At 38.0% G+C, this 14254-nt stretch overlaps 1 protein-coding gene across 1 annotated transcript in view; it reads right to left on the minus strand.

Annotated features, from left to right (window-relative positions):
- Snf4agamma (SNF4/AMP-activated protein kinase gamma subunit) overlaps positions 1 to 14254 on the minus strand; it is a 111046-nt gene that overhangs the window by 8009 nt on the left and 88783 nt on the right. The window lies entirely within an intron of this gene.

Consider the following 14254-nt stretch of genomic DNA (forward strand, 5'->3'; position numbering starts at 1 on the left):
GATCAAAGATAATTACTTTTATGATAGGTATTAAATATGGACTATGTATTTATTTGTTCACGTTTTTTGATATTGCATTTCCGCGCGAATATAACTGTCTCGCAATGTAGACAGAACATTTATATTTTTTAATTGCTCCTCTATGTAGGACGAGGTTCTGCAATTCTATCAATCGATTTCCACACCGCCTCGAACATTTTAATTTCCCTTGCTTTTACGTTTCAGTTTTGTGTTACTTTCACGTGAAAAGTTAATATTTACTAGTGTTGTGTAACTACATACGGGACCTCTGATAGTGAATGAAAAATGTCGTTTGTCATAGTTATTTACAATTAATAAATTAAACATTCTTCATATTTTGAATCAATTAACCAATGAATATTACTAAAAATACCTATGATATCTAGAAATAATATGCAGGATCATGAAATATTTTTCTCTGTTCTGTTGTGAGAAGTCCAAGGTGAATGAAAAAGGTAGAAAAATCGCGTAGCAATCAACCTACTAAAAGAACAATTCTTCGAAACGATTAAGAGAAAATCCCATGCCCATAGTGACTAAAGAAAATCACTGAGGTACACACTGTAATTAATCGTTGCTTCATTCCAATATAAAATAACGTTGGAACTGAATTATTCATGAAGTACCAAGAAATTACGTGACAACGAGAATGATACAAATGGTTATTACGGTCCTGTGACATCCAATCATCGAGAGATCAAGTTTCATAGAATTCAAACTCCGATTAATACATTTTTCATTTTTTCCCTTTTATACACAGGTGACCTCAAGATCACAATTCGTACGCAATCACATTCGACTGTCGTCCGAGAGAAAAAAAGACTATCATTAACTAGTGACCCACTTCAAGATAAAGCTTTTCACACTATTATGAATCTTTTCATAAAATACCGTCTGAGATAGTCGTGCACGACAATGAGACTGGTAGATAAAAAGGAACGATGTCTACGACTTTCCTCGGATGACTGATAATTCTGTCGGCTCAGGAAATCTGCGGTTTTCGATGCAAAATAAAGAATGGTTGATATAAGTTAACTGTCACGTTAAATTCACTAAAAATTCTGTCACCTTGGCAGTGATTCTATTTTAAAGAAAAATTATTTTTAATTCATTTTCATACTTACTTTAAAATATTATCAATCACAATTGTGTAACTTATTGTTAGTTACAATCGTGTAATTGCAAAAGTATTTGCAATCCCACATCGACGAAAATACAATCGAACAACAAAGCAAAATTTCACTTACGGAATCCCTAAATGCAGAAACAATCTTATCACAGTGTAGACTCGTCAAATTGAAGATATACTTATACAAAGACTACAATCGATCAATATCCACCAAAAATACCCAAATCGTTCAGATACCGAAGAAAATCTATCCACGATTACATAATACGAATCAGAGGAAAAAAGCTATGGTTTACGTAATTTTTGCGTTGACAAAACTTCGAGACACTCGAAACTCGTACTACAATAAAAACGAAAATCGAACCTTAACACTGATGAAAGTAAAGACTCACTCTTTCCCCAGCTGCACCATATCATTCATTCATTCACGAGACTGCTTTAACATTCGCAATACCGGCAAGCAGAAACCTGTATACTCTACAAATTCCATTCAGTAATCAGCTAGGAACTCCACAACGAGCCTCACTTTACTAACACAGAGAGAAAAAGGAAACTGACTCTGCGATACGGTCAAAATAGGATTACAAGCTAGTTGTGCCTTGTGCCTTCGTGAAAGTGTATTGCGTGGAGCAACAAGCTAAGCGAAACGCATTTCCTACGACTAAATACAACTATGCTTCATGGAGAGGCCACTGATTACCACGGACGCGAGAAAGATGAGCTACGTCTAACACATTGGAAATCAATGACCTCAGCGTTGGGTCAGGTGATAGCTCTCATTAACCGAAGGCACATTTTAGTCATTTTTATACAGCAGTCAACTGTAGAATTGAGAACTAGTACTAGATAATAATAATAAGAAGAAGAAGAAAAAGAAGACTGTTGTCAGCAGTTAACTGTACAACTGAGAGCTAGTAATACATAATAATAAGAAGAAGAAGACTGGTGTCAGTTGAGGAATACACTGATCTCGAACGTGTTACGTGTTAGAAAATCACCGGTTCCCAAGCAGCAGCGAACTGATGCGATTGTGTGTAGGTAATGGCTGCCAGATAAAACGCGATCGCGTCGATTAAACGAGGATTAAACTGTTATTTCGTGAACCTTTACACTTGGGCACTTGTTTCACACGAAATTATCACTTGTAACATAGCCAGGGCACGACACAGATTAGGAAGAAGCTCATAGAAATCGGTGAAACGGTCACCGCGAGCATTCCGTGCAGAGATCATGAGGCTACTGACTGGCGAGGAGATTGTGTCGTACAGTGAAGCCTTCGTTGCTTGAACGAGCACGCGTTGCAAATATACCGAGCACAGAGAGACGGTAGAAGTGTTTGGAATCGCGTTCCCTTTAGTCGTAATCGCATTCTTCTAAGCGCCTCGTGAAAGTGATTTCTAATTTGGTAATTTTAGATCGAAGGGGGTACAGAATGGTCTTAAGTATTGTGGATTCTCAATTCGAAAGATGATTTTGTATAATTATATGTGAGTTCGTTGACGTTGAAGACTACTTAAATGTACGTATAATATTGCCTCGATATTAGTTTTATCTTTTATTCATTTCTTAACATCTTAATTAATCAAATTGAATTGCACTCTTGACAAACTCGATATCCATATTTACCTAATTTCCTTAATTTCAGATGCCATACCCTGACATTCAAATCTTTTCAAAATCTTCACCATTTAAATCTTCAAAAATTCTATACCTATAGTCCCATTAAAAATGTATGAACTCATAACTACCACTTCTTGTCATAAACTTGCCAATGAATCCTGAACCAATATCAAACCAACACTGTGTATCCTCTAAAGGAAGTTACCGTAGAAAACCTGCTGAACTGCATCTCGATTCACACTATTTTACAATTTCACTCGTGACAGCCTCCAAATCACCATTTCCTGACTCAACATTCAAATTGTCTATTCGCCAGCGTTAGATAAGAAACGTTCTTACGAACGAGTCGATTTGCATGCAAGGATGCAAGAGAGATCGTTGACCTGATGCAACGATTGCGTGGGAACGTGAATCGATGGCCCTGAAAATCGCTGTCTTGAGTTGCACTTTGTTCTTGAAACGAAATCACGAAGCCCACGTCTTCGCCCGACGACGCCACTCGATATCTACTTGTATTTTTTCGTTTTGTCAAATTAAATATAACTTCGGCGAGACCTTCGAGCTAGGAATGCCAGCCACCACAGCTACAGTCGTTACGTGAACTCTGTTCCGTCCAGGAAATTGCTATAATTCTGGGGCATCCCTGGAATTGAAGTGATTTACATGGGATCCCATTACCCTCTAATAGGATGACATTGTACTAGCTATAGTCGGTATGATCTACAGAACATGCAATTAGCCAGTCGAATCTTATTCGATCCTCGCCTTAACGATGATATTTAGTGAAGTATAGACTTTCCATTACACTACTTGGAGTTACTATTTTTTTTTTAAGTTAATTTATTCTACGTAGACTGTTTGGGTGCTCCGTGAGTTTAAACTTTGATTTTTATAAGTGAACGCAAAGGCGTCGAAGGACATCGGATGTAGGAAATCAATTATGCATACTCTAAATATAAATGCGAAGAACAATAGGATGACTCATGCAATTGTATCGAGCGGCATTTTTCGGCTCGTTAAAGACTGAATATCGATCTTTTTATTACTGATCTTGCTCCAGCGTTACTTTTACCATAAGTGCAACAGTGCACTTGCTGACCTCTGTTGCACTTTGCTTTTAACTAGTGTCGAAGACAGTAGTTTTCAAAAATATGAAGATCTGAATATTTCAAATAAGAGTATCACACGTGACAATAATTTACTATTTCTACAGCTAAATTTTTATCAAGAGAAGTAATAAAAAATTGCAGACCAGTAATATCAGAATTTTATCAAGGACCTAAGATCAGTCGATATAATATTTCCTCGCTACAATTTTCCCTGAAAAGTGGCAATTCTGCTTCAAAGCCGTCTAAATGTCAACAAGGATCGACGTCTGGCGGAAATACCTTTTTTGAGAATCCAAGCGAGCTCGTCTTCAAGGGGCGGATTCTCAACCTCGAACTCCTTGATGAGATCCTTCGAGTACACAGGATCGTCGTCCTGGCTCCACCAGGCGGCCGTGACCTGCCTCAACGTGGCACGGACTCCTTTAGAATTGGGGTAATAATGCAGGGCCAACATTATCCACCACTGTCATTTCTCGTAGCCGTACTTTTGGCCGAGTTGTTGTCTGTCTTCTCCACGATGTCATCGCCTCGAAAGTTGTGTTATTGCTTCACAAGCAAAGCTGTCGGTCCCAGTCTCTTCGAACGATCATTGTCCGACTTCCTTCTAACAACTTTGATCACCAACAAAGTTCTTGTCGCGTTGAACACTTTAGTCGCTCGTTACGTTTAACTGTCCTCTGATGCATGTTTCTGAATTGTCTTTTGCTGATTACTAATGGCTACATTAAAGATAGTGTGCTTGCAGATAGTTTAAAACTTTGAAAGTTTATGGAGCGCCATGTTCATGCTAATTTTCTTCACGTTCTGTTTTTAAATTTCCATTCACTTTATTTATCCAGATCTTCTCTTTAATTAGTCACTGGACGATCTCAGTTTTTGCAGTTCGAGCACTCGTGAAATTTAACGATCTCTCGTTTATGTGTTTATTCCTGTAAAGTTGAGGAATCGAATCGATTGCTCGAGTTGTCAGGTGAATTTGTCATTTTGATGGAGTATTCTTGAAAGAGCAAACCGAAATTCCTTCGATTCCTATGTAGCTAACAGTTCTCATTGGAGTTTCCTAAGGACTTAAAGGAGAGCTATATTTTTCCTGTCAAGTGGAATGCTCTACTTTCTTTTGAATTTTAACCGTATAGATGCAAAGTAGAAGGAAGATCCTGTTGTGTTACTTATACGTCAACATTAAATCTGCTATCCAATTTATCATTGAATCGCTTGATGTATCGTATATCTGATGTAATTTCATCTTTGGTAACGGAAAATTCTCAAGGATTCTTCGAGAGCAAGAGTGGATATCCGACTAGTTAATAGGAAAAATAAAGTTTGTTTCATAAAAGTACATTTTCCATTGGTAATAATTTAGAAGCCATGTGAAACACAAAACTAACGTATGCTGTTTTATTTTTTACAGGTAATTTAGAAGAAGGAGAAAAAGTGAAAATAAATTTCATTAAAAGAGTATTATTACAATAAAATATCTTTTAATATTTGATTAAAGAAAGTTCTAAACCGATCATTCTTACTACTTTGTCCATATTAGTGTTGGTGGCGACATCTACCACATACTAACTTGACCCAAAGAGTCTCATTGGAGCCTCAGAAGAATAATCTCTTCTCATACTGTCTAAAAACGGAATACACGTAATTTTGATAGCCTACATCCAACACCAATCGGTGATAGACAAGCAGATGACTGCTATAAAAAGTCAAGCGTAGAACGACGCAAAAGTAAATAATTCTCAGGAACTTAGGATTATATTCATCAACGAGGGGTCGATTTATTTACAGAAAATTTGCTGAATGTAACGAGTGGGTGGCATGTCTTACACATTAGGCTGAAATATGACGCAATAATTTATTACATGTACATTAGAAATAAATAACAATTCCAAATTCGTAGTACCTATAAAAGCTACCATTTTAATCCAAAATTCTGAACTATTCAATTTCGCCAAAAATACGAGGCAGCTTCAGCTATCTCAAAGATACCAATAATAAAATAAAGTCCTGAGCGATACACGAAACAGTTGAAACGTTAACATCAACGACGAAAACATAAACAGCGATCTACCCAAACTAGAATGAACTACGATGCAGTTTTAGAGACTATCGGTAATTTCGTGCAAGAAATCCTCCCAGAAGCTCGACTATAACGCAAGTGCCGCAAACATACGCCTTATAAATAGAATTGTTTTCGTCGCCAATCGGTGGGGACGTGACAGGTAATTGACAGTTGGTCCATTGCCCGGTCGTAAGGTGGTTACTCCTAGCACTATGCCTCCGTACCGATAAACTCACAAAATATTTTTCGTAACGACAGTCGTCAACATTAGCCTCCTACATCCGTCACTCATACGGTAAACAAGTAATCAAGCACAAAGAAAATTTGGCACGTCTTCACGAATTCTTCGAAGGAAGAAGCTCTGCATCAGCAAGAACCTCGCACATTTTTCCCAATCGATCGTAACTCAGAGGATCGAGGAAGCTAATCCCACCCACGGGACGAGCTCGATCGTCACAAGGAGGAATGGCAATCTGACGAAGAGGGAAAGAGCTTCCAGGGGGGGCATAAGTGCTCGATGGAGCCTCCCCGAAGATAAGCTTCACCTGACAACTCGAGAGCCGCGGAAGCGTCGCCTGAACGACCCGACCAGGGACCAGAAATCGACCTCTGACCGATCTGTCGCACGAGGTCCCTCAGCTCAGTCGCTGGCGAACCGAGCAACCGCCTTCGACTGATCGCTGGCTTCCTTCTGTTGCTGCTGCGCCGACCACCACCTCGTCGACGCTGCTCGTCATCGTCACGGACGATCGTGCCAAGAATAACTCCACACGAAATCTAGGCTTTCTTGCCAAGAAAAAAGTCCGCGCCGCGGACGATCTCCCCTTCTCGAGGGAACCCTTTCGAAGGTGTCCTCGCAGCGTGAGGTTTCGTTCGAATTATTCAATTCATAAGTGTCTAGTGTTCGAAGCTGGAACTGGGCAGATCGTGGTGGTCTTTGGATCAGCTCGAATCGCTCGAGTTGAAACTTGTTCGAACCGATCCCGTCTCGACGCTGCAACGCGCTGGCTCGATGGCAGCAATCGAGGCGCTCGAGCGAAGCTGGCGATCTACCAGCGAGGGGCTCGCCTGGCGAATTCCTCCTTTTACGACATTGCTTGAGTCGGTCGTATCGGCGCTTTCAAGGTGAAGTCAGTCAGTTAGGTGGTATCTTTTTTTCTTGGTCTTCTGTTTAGCTTGTTAGCGATGAGTGACTTCTTTGGTTAGGGACTTTCTTTTCTCGAATTTTTCAGGAGTGAGCTCTTCTTTTCTGGGCGAGGGAGAATTGGTGGTAACGATAATGGTGATTGGGTTCTATTGCGGTGAATAAAATAAGATGACAGTAAATGGAGGATAGATTGTAATTACGGTGAGGTTCAGCTTTTGGTTGACTAGTTCTGTTAATGTGATGCTGACCTCACTATTCACTCTAAATTGCTCAATCTTTATTACTGTCTTCTGTGTTCAGAAATTTATATCATTCACGTTGTTCCTTCAGTGCTTCTCTTTGTACATTAGACTGATTTGTTAGATAGTTATATAAAGTGTTTCCAAACATGAGATATTCTTAAATGATACGTCTGGATTAGGTCTTAGTCTGGGTTTTTAGTTATACGCTGTTTTGTATTACATAAAATAAATATAAGCTTTTTTCATTGCCTCCGTGTTTAGAACCTACTCTTCAAAAATGTCTCATGTTTGGAAACACCCTATACAGAGTGATCAGTTTAAGTGGATACCCTCTAATGGATGTTGGGAGGGTGAGGATTTCCAGGTAAACTGATCATCCTGTATATTCTTAGACTGCCAATTACTGTGTGCTGACTAATTACTGTGCTTCCCTTTTCATTTTTACATATAATATAAAATGCAGCGCTATTAAACTGAGAATATTTCTGTTTTCTTAACAAGATCAAATATTTTCTGTTTAATAATGCTACATCTTGTTATATGTGAAAATAAAAGAGGGGCACAGTAATTGGCATCTGCCCTTAATCTAGCTTTCAAGGTTCTTCAAATTTAAATCTCTGAAATTACGAGAAGGTATATTTTAATAATTGAAGAACGTACATACATAATGATACGTTCCACGTTAATTAGATGAATAATGGAAAGAGAGGTATCGATGACTACCTCTATATTTAGATTCCCTCGTGAGGTTAGTTAAGCAGCTTCGTGAATTTTCAATCCATGGTATTAAAGTTTATTAACAACCTCCGTTATCTAGCATGACCAACCACTGAGTCCGATCTATGGCATTTTAGTCATTTTCCACGCTAACAAAGTTCTCGGTCGAAGTTGAACCACACGTTCAACTAAAGCTGATCCCCTGTTACCGCGTGAAAGATCACCTAATCATTTATTAAAGCGATCCATTTGTTTCCCACCATGTTCAGCAATAAAGATTGAGCTACTCTTTCCAACTTAGGCGACTGTACAAAATCTCTGCTTTCGTTAATCTTCAACGACATTGAAAACAGTAGGTACCTATATTTTCTAATATCGTTAAAGTCTACAATATTTATCTAATATCTCAAATTTATCAATTATACATTTCCTTCTATTTTATTCTACTGTATTTTCCCCAATTTTATAAATTGAAATGTTTATTAATATTGAGTTTCATAGAAAGCATCTCGGATGAAAATGACCAACAATCTCTGGCACTCTGTCTTTTGTTTGCAAAACTCGTTATTGAAACACGGCGTTAAAATTAATGAAAGAAGGCGTTTTTAAATTATGATTCCTAAAGGTGTCGAAAGGATGTTACGAGCAAAGTAAAGAGACTCCTCATTAATAGAGCCAGTCCGCGCAGCGAAATGGGAGTAATTGAACGTAGTTTTGTAAATAGCAACCATGAAAAGGTTATTACGGAAATTGAAGAGACACACGAAAGCTCGATGATATTAAGTTACTTCGGAATTAATTGGAGCCGCAAATATCGATTGCTAACAAATTCTATTATCTCTTTTTTCCGTGTGACGAAGCAACCCAAGGACTACTGTCACATAATTTATGATCTGGAATTTGAACAAAATTGCAATCAATTTAAACTCAATTGTATATGGAAGCAATACTAATTCTATTATTATTATTGTCACCATCACTGTCCTAAATCTATGTAAAATATTTCTGACACTGTAACACAGGAAACCTTCAAGAAAGTTAGAAAATCATAAAAAGAATAATAACCCTTAAATTCTCTTAAGTAAAATTCGATCTAGAATACTATCAACCGCCTAGCAGTTATCGATTACTTCGGTTTAGCGAGAAGTACAGCTTGTGGCGAGCTGACGGTTTAATCGATGGCAGCCATTATCAAGATTATTATTACGCAGTACACGTCAGAATCCGTGTTGGCCGTATCGAAACGTTGGAAGAAACACTCACAGACCAGTTTATGTTCCATAGATATATTTTAGGTACCCTAACTCTTTTAAGTATCTCTACGTCAGGTGTTAAAAATAATTAAAAAAATTATTCAGAATAAATTAACCCTTAGGTCTAGTTACCGCGTGGACCTTTACTGCTTCTTCTCGAGGACGTCATAAAAATGTACGCTTACTGCTAATATCTAGAGTTCAGATTAACGTCTTGTTAGTGCTTACAATGGAATACGTAAATCACATAAATTAGCCAGCGCAGCGGTTGGCTGTACTAGCCGAGCTGAATGTACGTAAATACAATTTGCTTCCAGGGACTGCAACAGGTGACGCTATTACACCCTGTGGACAGTATCCATGTGTGATTTTGCATTATACGCGTTTCTGACAATTATATTCCTTTGCTTCAATTACTGATCTCTCCTTCGCAGAGAATCAAGGCACGATGCAGTCTTGATATATATTATAATTATCACATATTTCCTAATAATATTGAGTGTCAATTTATCTGTGCACGGATTTGTTAAAGATGTATTGATCGTTATGAGCAAACATTAAACCTGGAATTTTTCATTACGAAAATAGGAAACATACTATGACAAGAGGAGATTCCTAAGTGTAAAGGGTACTCTTTAGCGAGTTTCTGGCAATTTGTAAAATTTGCGAAGTCTTCCAATTTCCTACTATTTAAATTTTCAAGTTTTGCTAAAAGTCAGTTCGTGTTCAAAAAAGTCAAAGATAACTAATTTTATAAGAAGCAAAGAATAATATAAGCGAAACAATTTTGTAGAACAATATAAACTGTACTTGATACATCCCCATAAAGTTCGTTCACGTCCTTGTGAGTGGCAACATGGACGAGCAGACATTTTGAGTATCGGACGATTCCATTTTCCAATGGCTAAAACCTAGACCTCGACCCATATAGATGGATTATAAATAAACACTCCCTTGCGAGCAATGTTGTAGAAAATCGCGCAGAGATGTGTTTAATGCAGGGATACCTGCATGAATACTTTATGCAATATAATTACCCTTTAACTACCCTGGAGAATAGAACAGTTCTTTGAATTAACAATGTTGGAATAGGTATCTTGACTTCTCCATCGCCGTGTTCTAAAGTACACGTAGCTCGCATGCAAAAAGTTCTACATTTTGCACGAACAGACAATCGATATGAGTCACTCGCGACGAAGAGCGTACGTGCCAGTGTTCCAACACGAGAAATGAGTCGAGGAGTACGAAAATTCTATTATCCCCTTTCGCGGTTCCTGTATTATCGAACGCACCCCGCCCCATGACCTAGACCCGAATACAAATGTGCGAATGCGTCATAGAATGTAATCTCGCTGACCTTGTGTACTGGTAGCAGCTTATCTACACGGTTACGTTTTCCTACACCCTATACACACTCTCTTGTTTTCTTTGTGATCCTTCCATTTGTCTCTGGAGCCACTTGCACACCTGCACAGGTCACGCTACGACCTATGGTCATTGCTCTAAGAGTGCTTTGTCTCTTCTCTGGTTTATTGGTTTTTTCTTTAAGTTGGATATTTCTTTCTATTTTCTCTTTACTGTTTTTTCTTTCTGTGATATTGTAGTCAACGGTTTTATTGTAACTGTTAACATTTTTTATTAATTTTTTTTATTATTGTAGACTTAGGATTTGTACAGGTTAGAGTACAGTCAGGTTACTTGAATTCAAGTGTGCTAGTGCACATCAATCAAATATAATAGTGTATTTTAATTTTATGGCAAGGGAAAGTTGAAAGGACTTCAACGTCACTTGGAGCTTGAAAGAATATTTCAAGTCAAGTAAATAATAGCTTCGCGCTGTTCAAGATCTCCAAAATTGAATTCAAGTAGCTAGCCTAATCTGAATGAGTCTTTACAATTTCTTCTCTTGATTCCTCATTCAAAACACACTAGAATATCCCCACATAACGCGAACTTAAATCTCCATAAATTAGACAATGGAAACTTAATGACTTGTAGGTCATCAGAAAAGTGATTACAAAGGCAAACATTCCAGCGACCATAAAGCCACTCTCAATTACACAAGCCCCATCAAAATCAGTTGTAATAAGACAGTTCTTAAAAAGAGCAATCAAAGTAAAACAACAGTAAATTCTGAAGAATGAGATCAAATGGAAGCGTACGTTTCTATAAACTTTACTACATCTGCCAGTGGATCCCACCCCCAATGCTTTGCCCACAGCTCGCGATAAACAACTTGCCACGTACAGGGTGTTTCCATACATGTGGGACATTCTTAGAGGACAGGTTCTACGTACCCAGCCAGTGAAAACAGTTCACATAAATATATATATCCAGAAATGCATAGTTTTTTAGTTATACACAAAAGCTTTTTGCTTACAGGAAAATGTGAGACACTTTTGAAGAACAGATTCTAGATACAAAGACAATGCAAAAAGTTCAAATACACATATTCTCCAAACGCATAGTTCTTTAGTTACATACTATTTTATATTACATAAAACGCAGGCTCATTTCTTGCCTGCATGGTGTGCTATCCTCTTTAAGGTCCTACTAAACCCAGGAATATTCAGGCACGCAGTAATAGGACTTGAATGAGTGGCACACAGTGATAGGTCTTACAAAGAAAATATCACAGCGTACGCAATATAAAGTGGCATACAACTAAAAAACTAAGCATTTCTGGGCATACGTGCACATGAACTTTCTTCATTCTCTATCTTCATTCTTCATTCTCATCTAGAACATACCCTCCATAAATCTCCCACATGTTTGGAACCACCCTGTATTTCTCCAGCATTTTTTACCTCTCCATCGTCCACGTCTTGCTTCAATGTTTCTCTATCTATCTATCTATTATCGCCGTGTTTGGTCAGCGCGTGAATCAGCGAGGCTTCGACTCACCCTGGTTCCAAGCCTTCTCCAGATCCTCTGTCTGTTTCCGGTGCGCGGGGGCGAGCTGGACTCCCGGGAATTCATCGATCGCACCCCATACACCCACGACACGGGAGGAAGGATACTGGAGAACCGGGGAACCCAGTAACCACGATTTCAAGGGGGAATCTATCTAAACGGATCGTCGAGAGCACGTGGGAAGCGTTTCCTGGTTTGATTTAAAGCTCCAGCCCCTGCCCTGGGCTGGACCTGCGCGCGATCATCGTTTGATGTGCCTCACACCTCGTAGCAATTATGGAAACGCTGTTTTCAGCTCTTAAATGGAACATGAGTAAGAGGTTTCAACTTCTCGCAGATTCTGCGCTATTGACTGTTTAACCATCAGACTTTTTATTGAATTTATCGTTCAGATATGGTACTTCAATTTTTCTAGGTATAGACTGATGTTCTGTGGATGTTGTATTATATTCGTTAAATGCGTATTTATATTATTGCATTTATTGTCCAAAAATACTACCTATAGAAATTTCTCTTGACAGAGAGTTAGATTCTGTGGATTTTGTGAACATGTTTGTTGGATTTCTAGTGGTGTTTGAAATATTTTTTTTGTATTCGTAGCTGGGTCCGTATAGTTGTCAAAAGCTTACACGAATTGAATGTTCAATGTTACCTGTATATAAGGTGTATACAACAACAGGTGTCAGAAATTTTGAGGGGTGATTTTACATGTCAAATAGGACAAAAATTAAGAGTGATAGAAATTGCTGCAAAAATGTTGGATATTCGCTTGAAATGTTTGTCTGATTTAGGACTTATTCTACTGTCGCTGTGTACTAGGTCAGCCACAGCGTCAGTAGTGTAAGTCAGTAGAGTAAGCCTGACACATTTTACGTATATTTCAGGCATTTTCTCAAGAATCAATATTTCGAAAACGAAGTCCAAAACTCAATTTCACCTATCTTCATTTTTATCTTATTTTAGCATGTAGAACCACCCCTTAAAATTTCTGTCATCTGTCTTCGACCACTCTGCATATTATGACCGTGAACGTTAAGTTAAGGAATATTCTAATCGGTTTATCTTTATCCATCTTTGAGGATTATTAGATTTCTGTTTTTATGGGACTCGACATTCCTTTCCAGTTATTTTTAATCACTCTCATATAGGTATTTTCTGAGACTGTACATTACATACATGGAACTATAGAATTATACACGTGTAGATATTGAACAATGTGAAAATTTCTGACAATATGTACAAGGTTTCCATTTATCGTAAGAGGATTTCATTTTCATCTGATACTGCAGACAATACGAAAAACAAATTATTCTTCCTTTCAATTCAGTCCCCTTTAATTCCTATACGAGAGAACTTGTTAAAATTGGTAAAATGATTTAACTCTTTTTTTGGATACACTTATTTAACATAAAATTTGTAAGAGTTTCTTCCCTTTTTATCGAATAATTTGGCAATGAATATTATCTAACACAGTGTGTTATACATCGTTTCCAACATTTAAATTTAACAAAAGAAGAAAATTTATGCGTGCTGCGTCTTGAATGAGTTCAGCTAAAGAATTTTTAGTTTCCTTCGTATAACGAGATAAAACTATGACTGATAGCGAAAACTACGATCGTATAATTCATAGATTTGACACAACTACACCTAGCTAAGAATACAGAATTTATAAACTGATGTGAAAGAAAGTGCAATTTATTAGCAGACCGTGAAATTTAACGATCTATAACTCAGTTTAACTTCGTTCCGCGCCCCTTACTTACGCACTGACACTTATTTATAAATACGTTACCTGCTCCATCGATTTACCAGCTCTCCAGCTTTTCTAGGAAAGCTGCTCTCGCGGAACTATTCCATCACCATGTAAAGTGCTCGATTGTGCGAGCAAGAAAACGAGATGGGAACGCGACAGAAATTGATACACTCAGGGGAGAAAAAAGTCGAGAAGCTAGAAGAGTAATCTATTATGACAATGTTACCGAGTTTATGACCTCTTTATGGAGGAATTTGATGAAGCACTTGAAGAAATTTCAGTGTAACT

The sequence above is a fragment of the Calliopsis andreniformis genome, chromosome 3 (assembly GCF_051401765.1).
Source record: "Calliopsis andreniformis isolate RMS-2024a chromosome 3, iyCalAndr_principal, whole genome shotgun sequence".
NCBI classification, from domain to species: Eukaryota; Metazoa; Arthropoda; class Insecta; order Hymenoptera; family Andrenidae; genus Calliopsis; species Calliopsis andreniformis.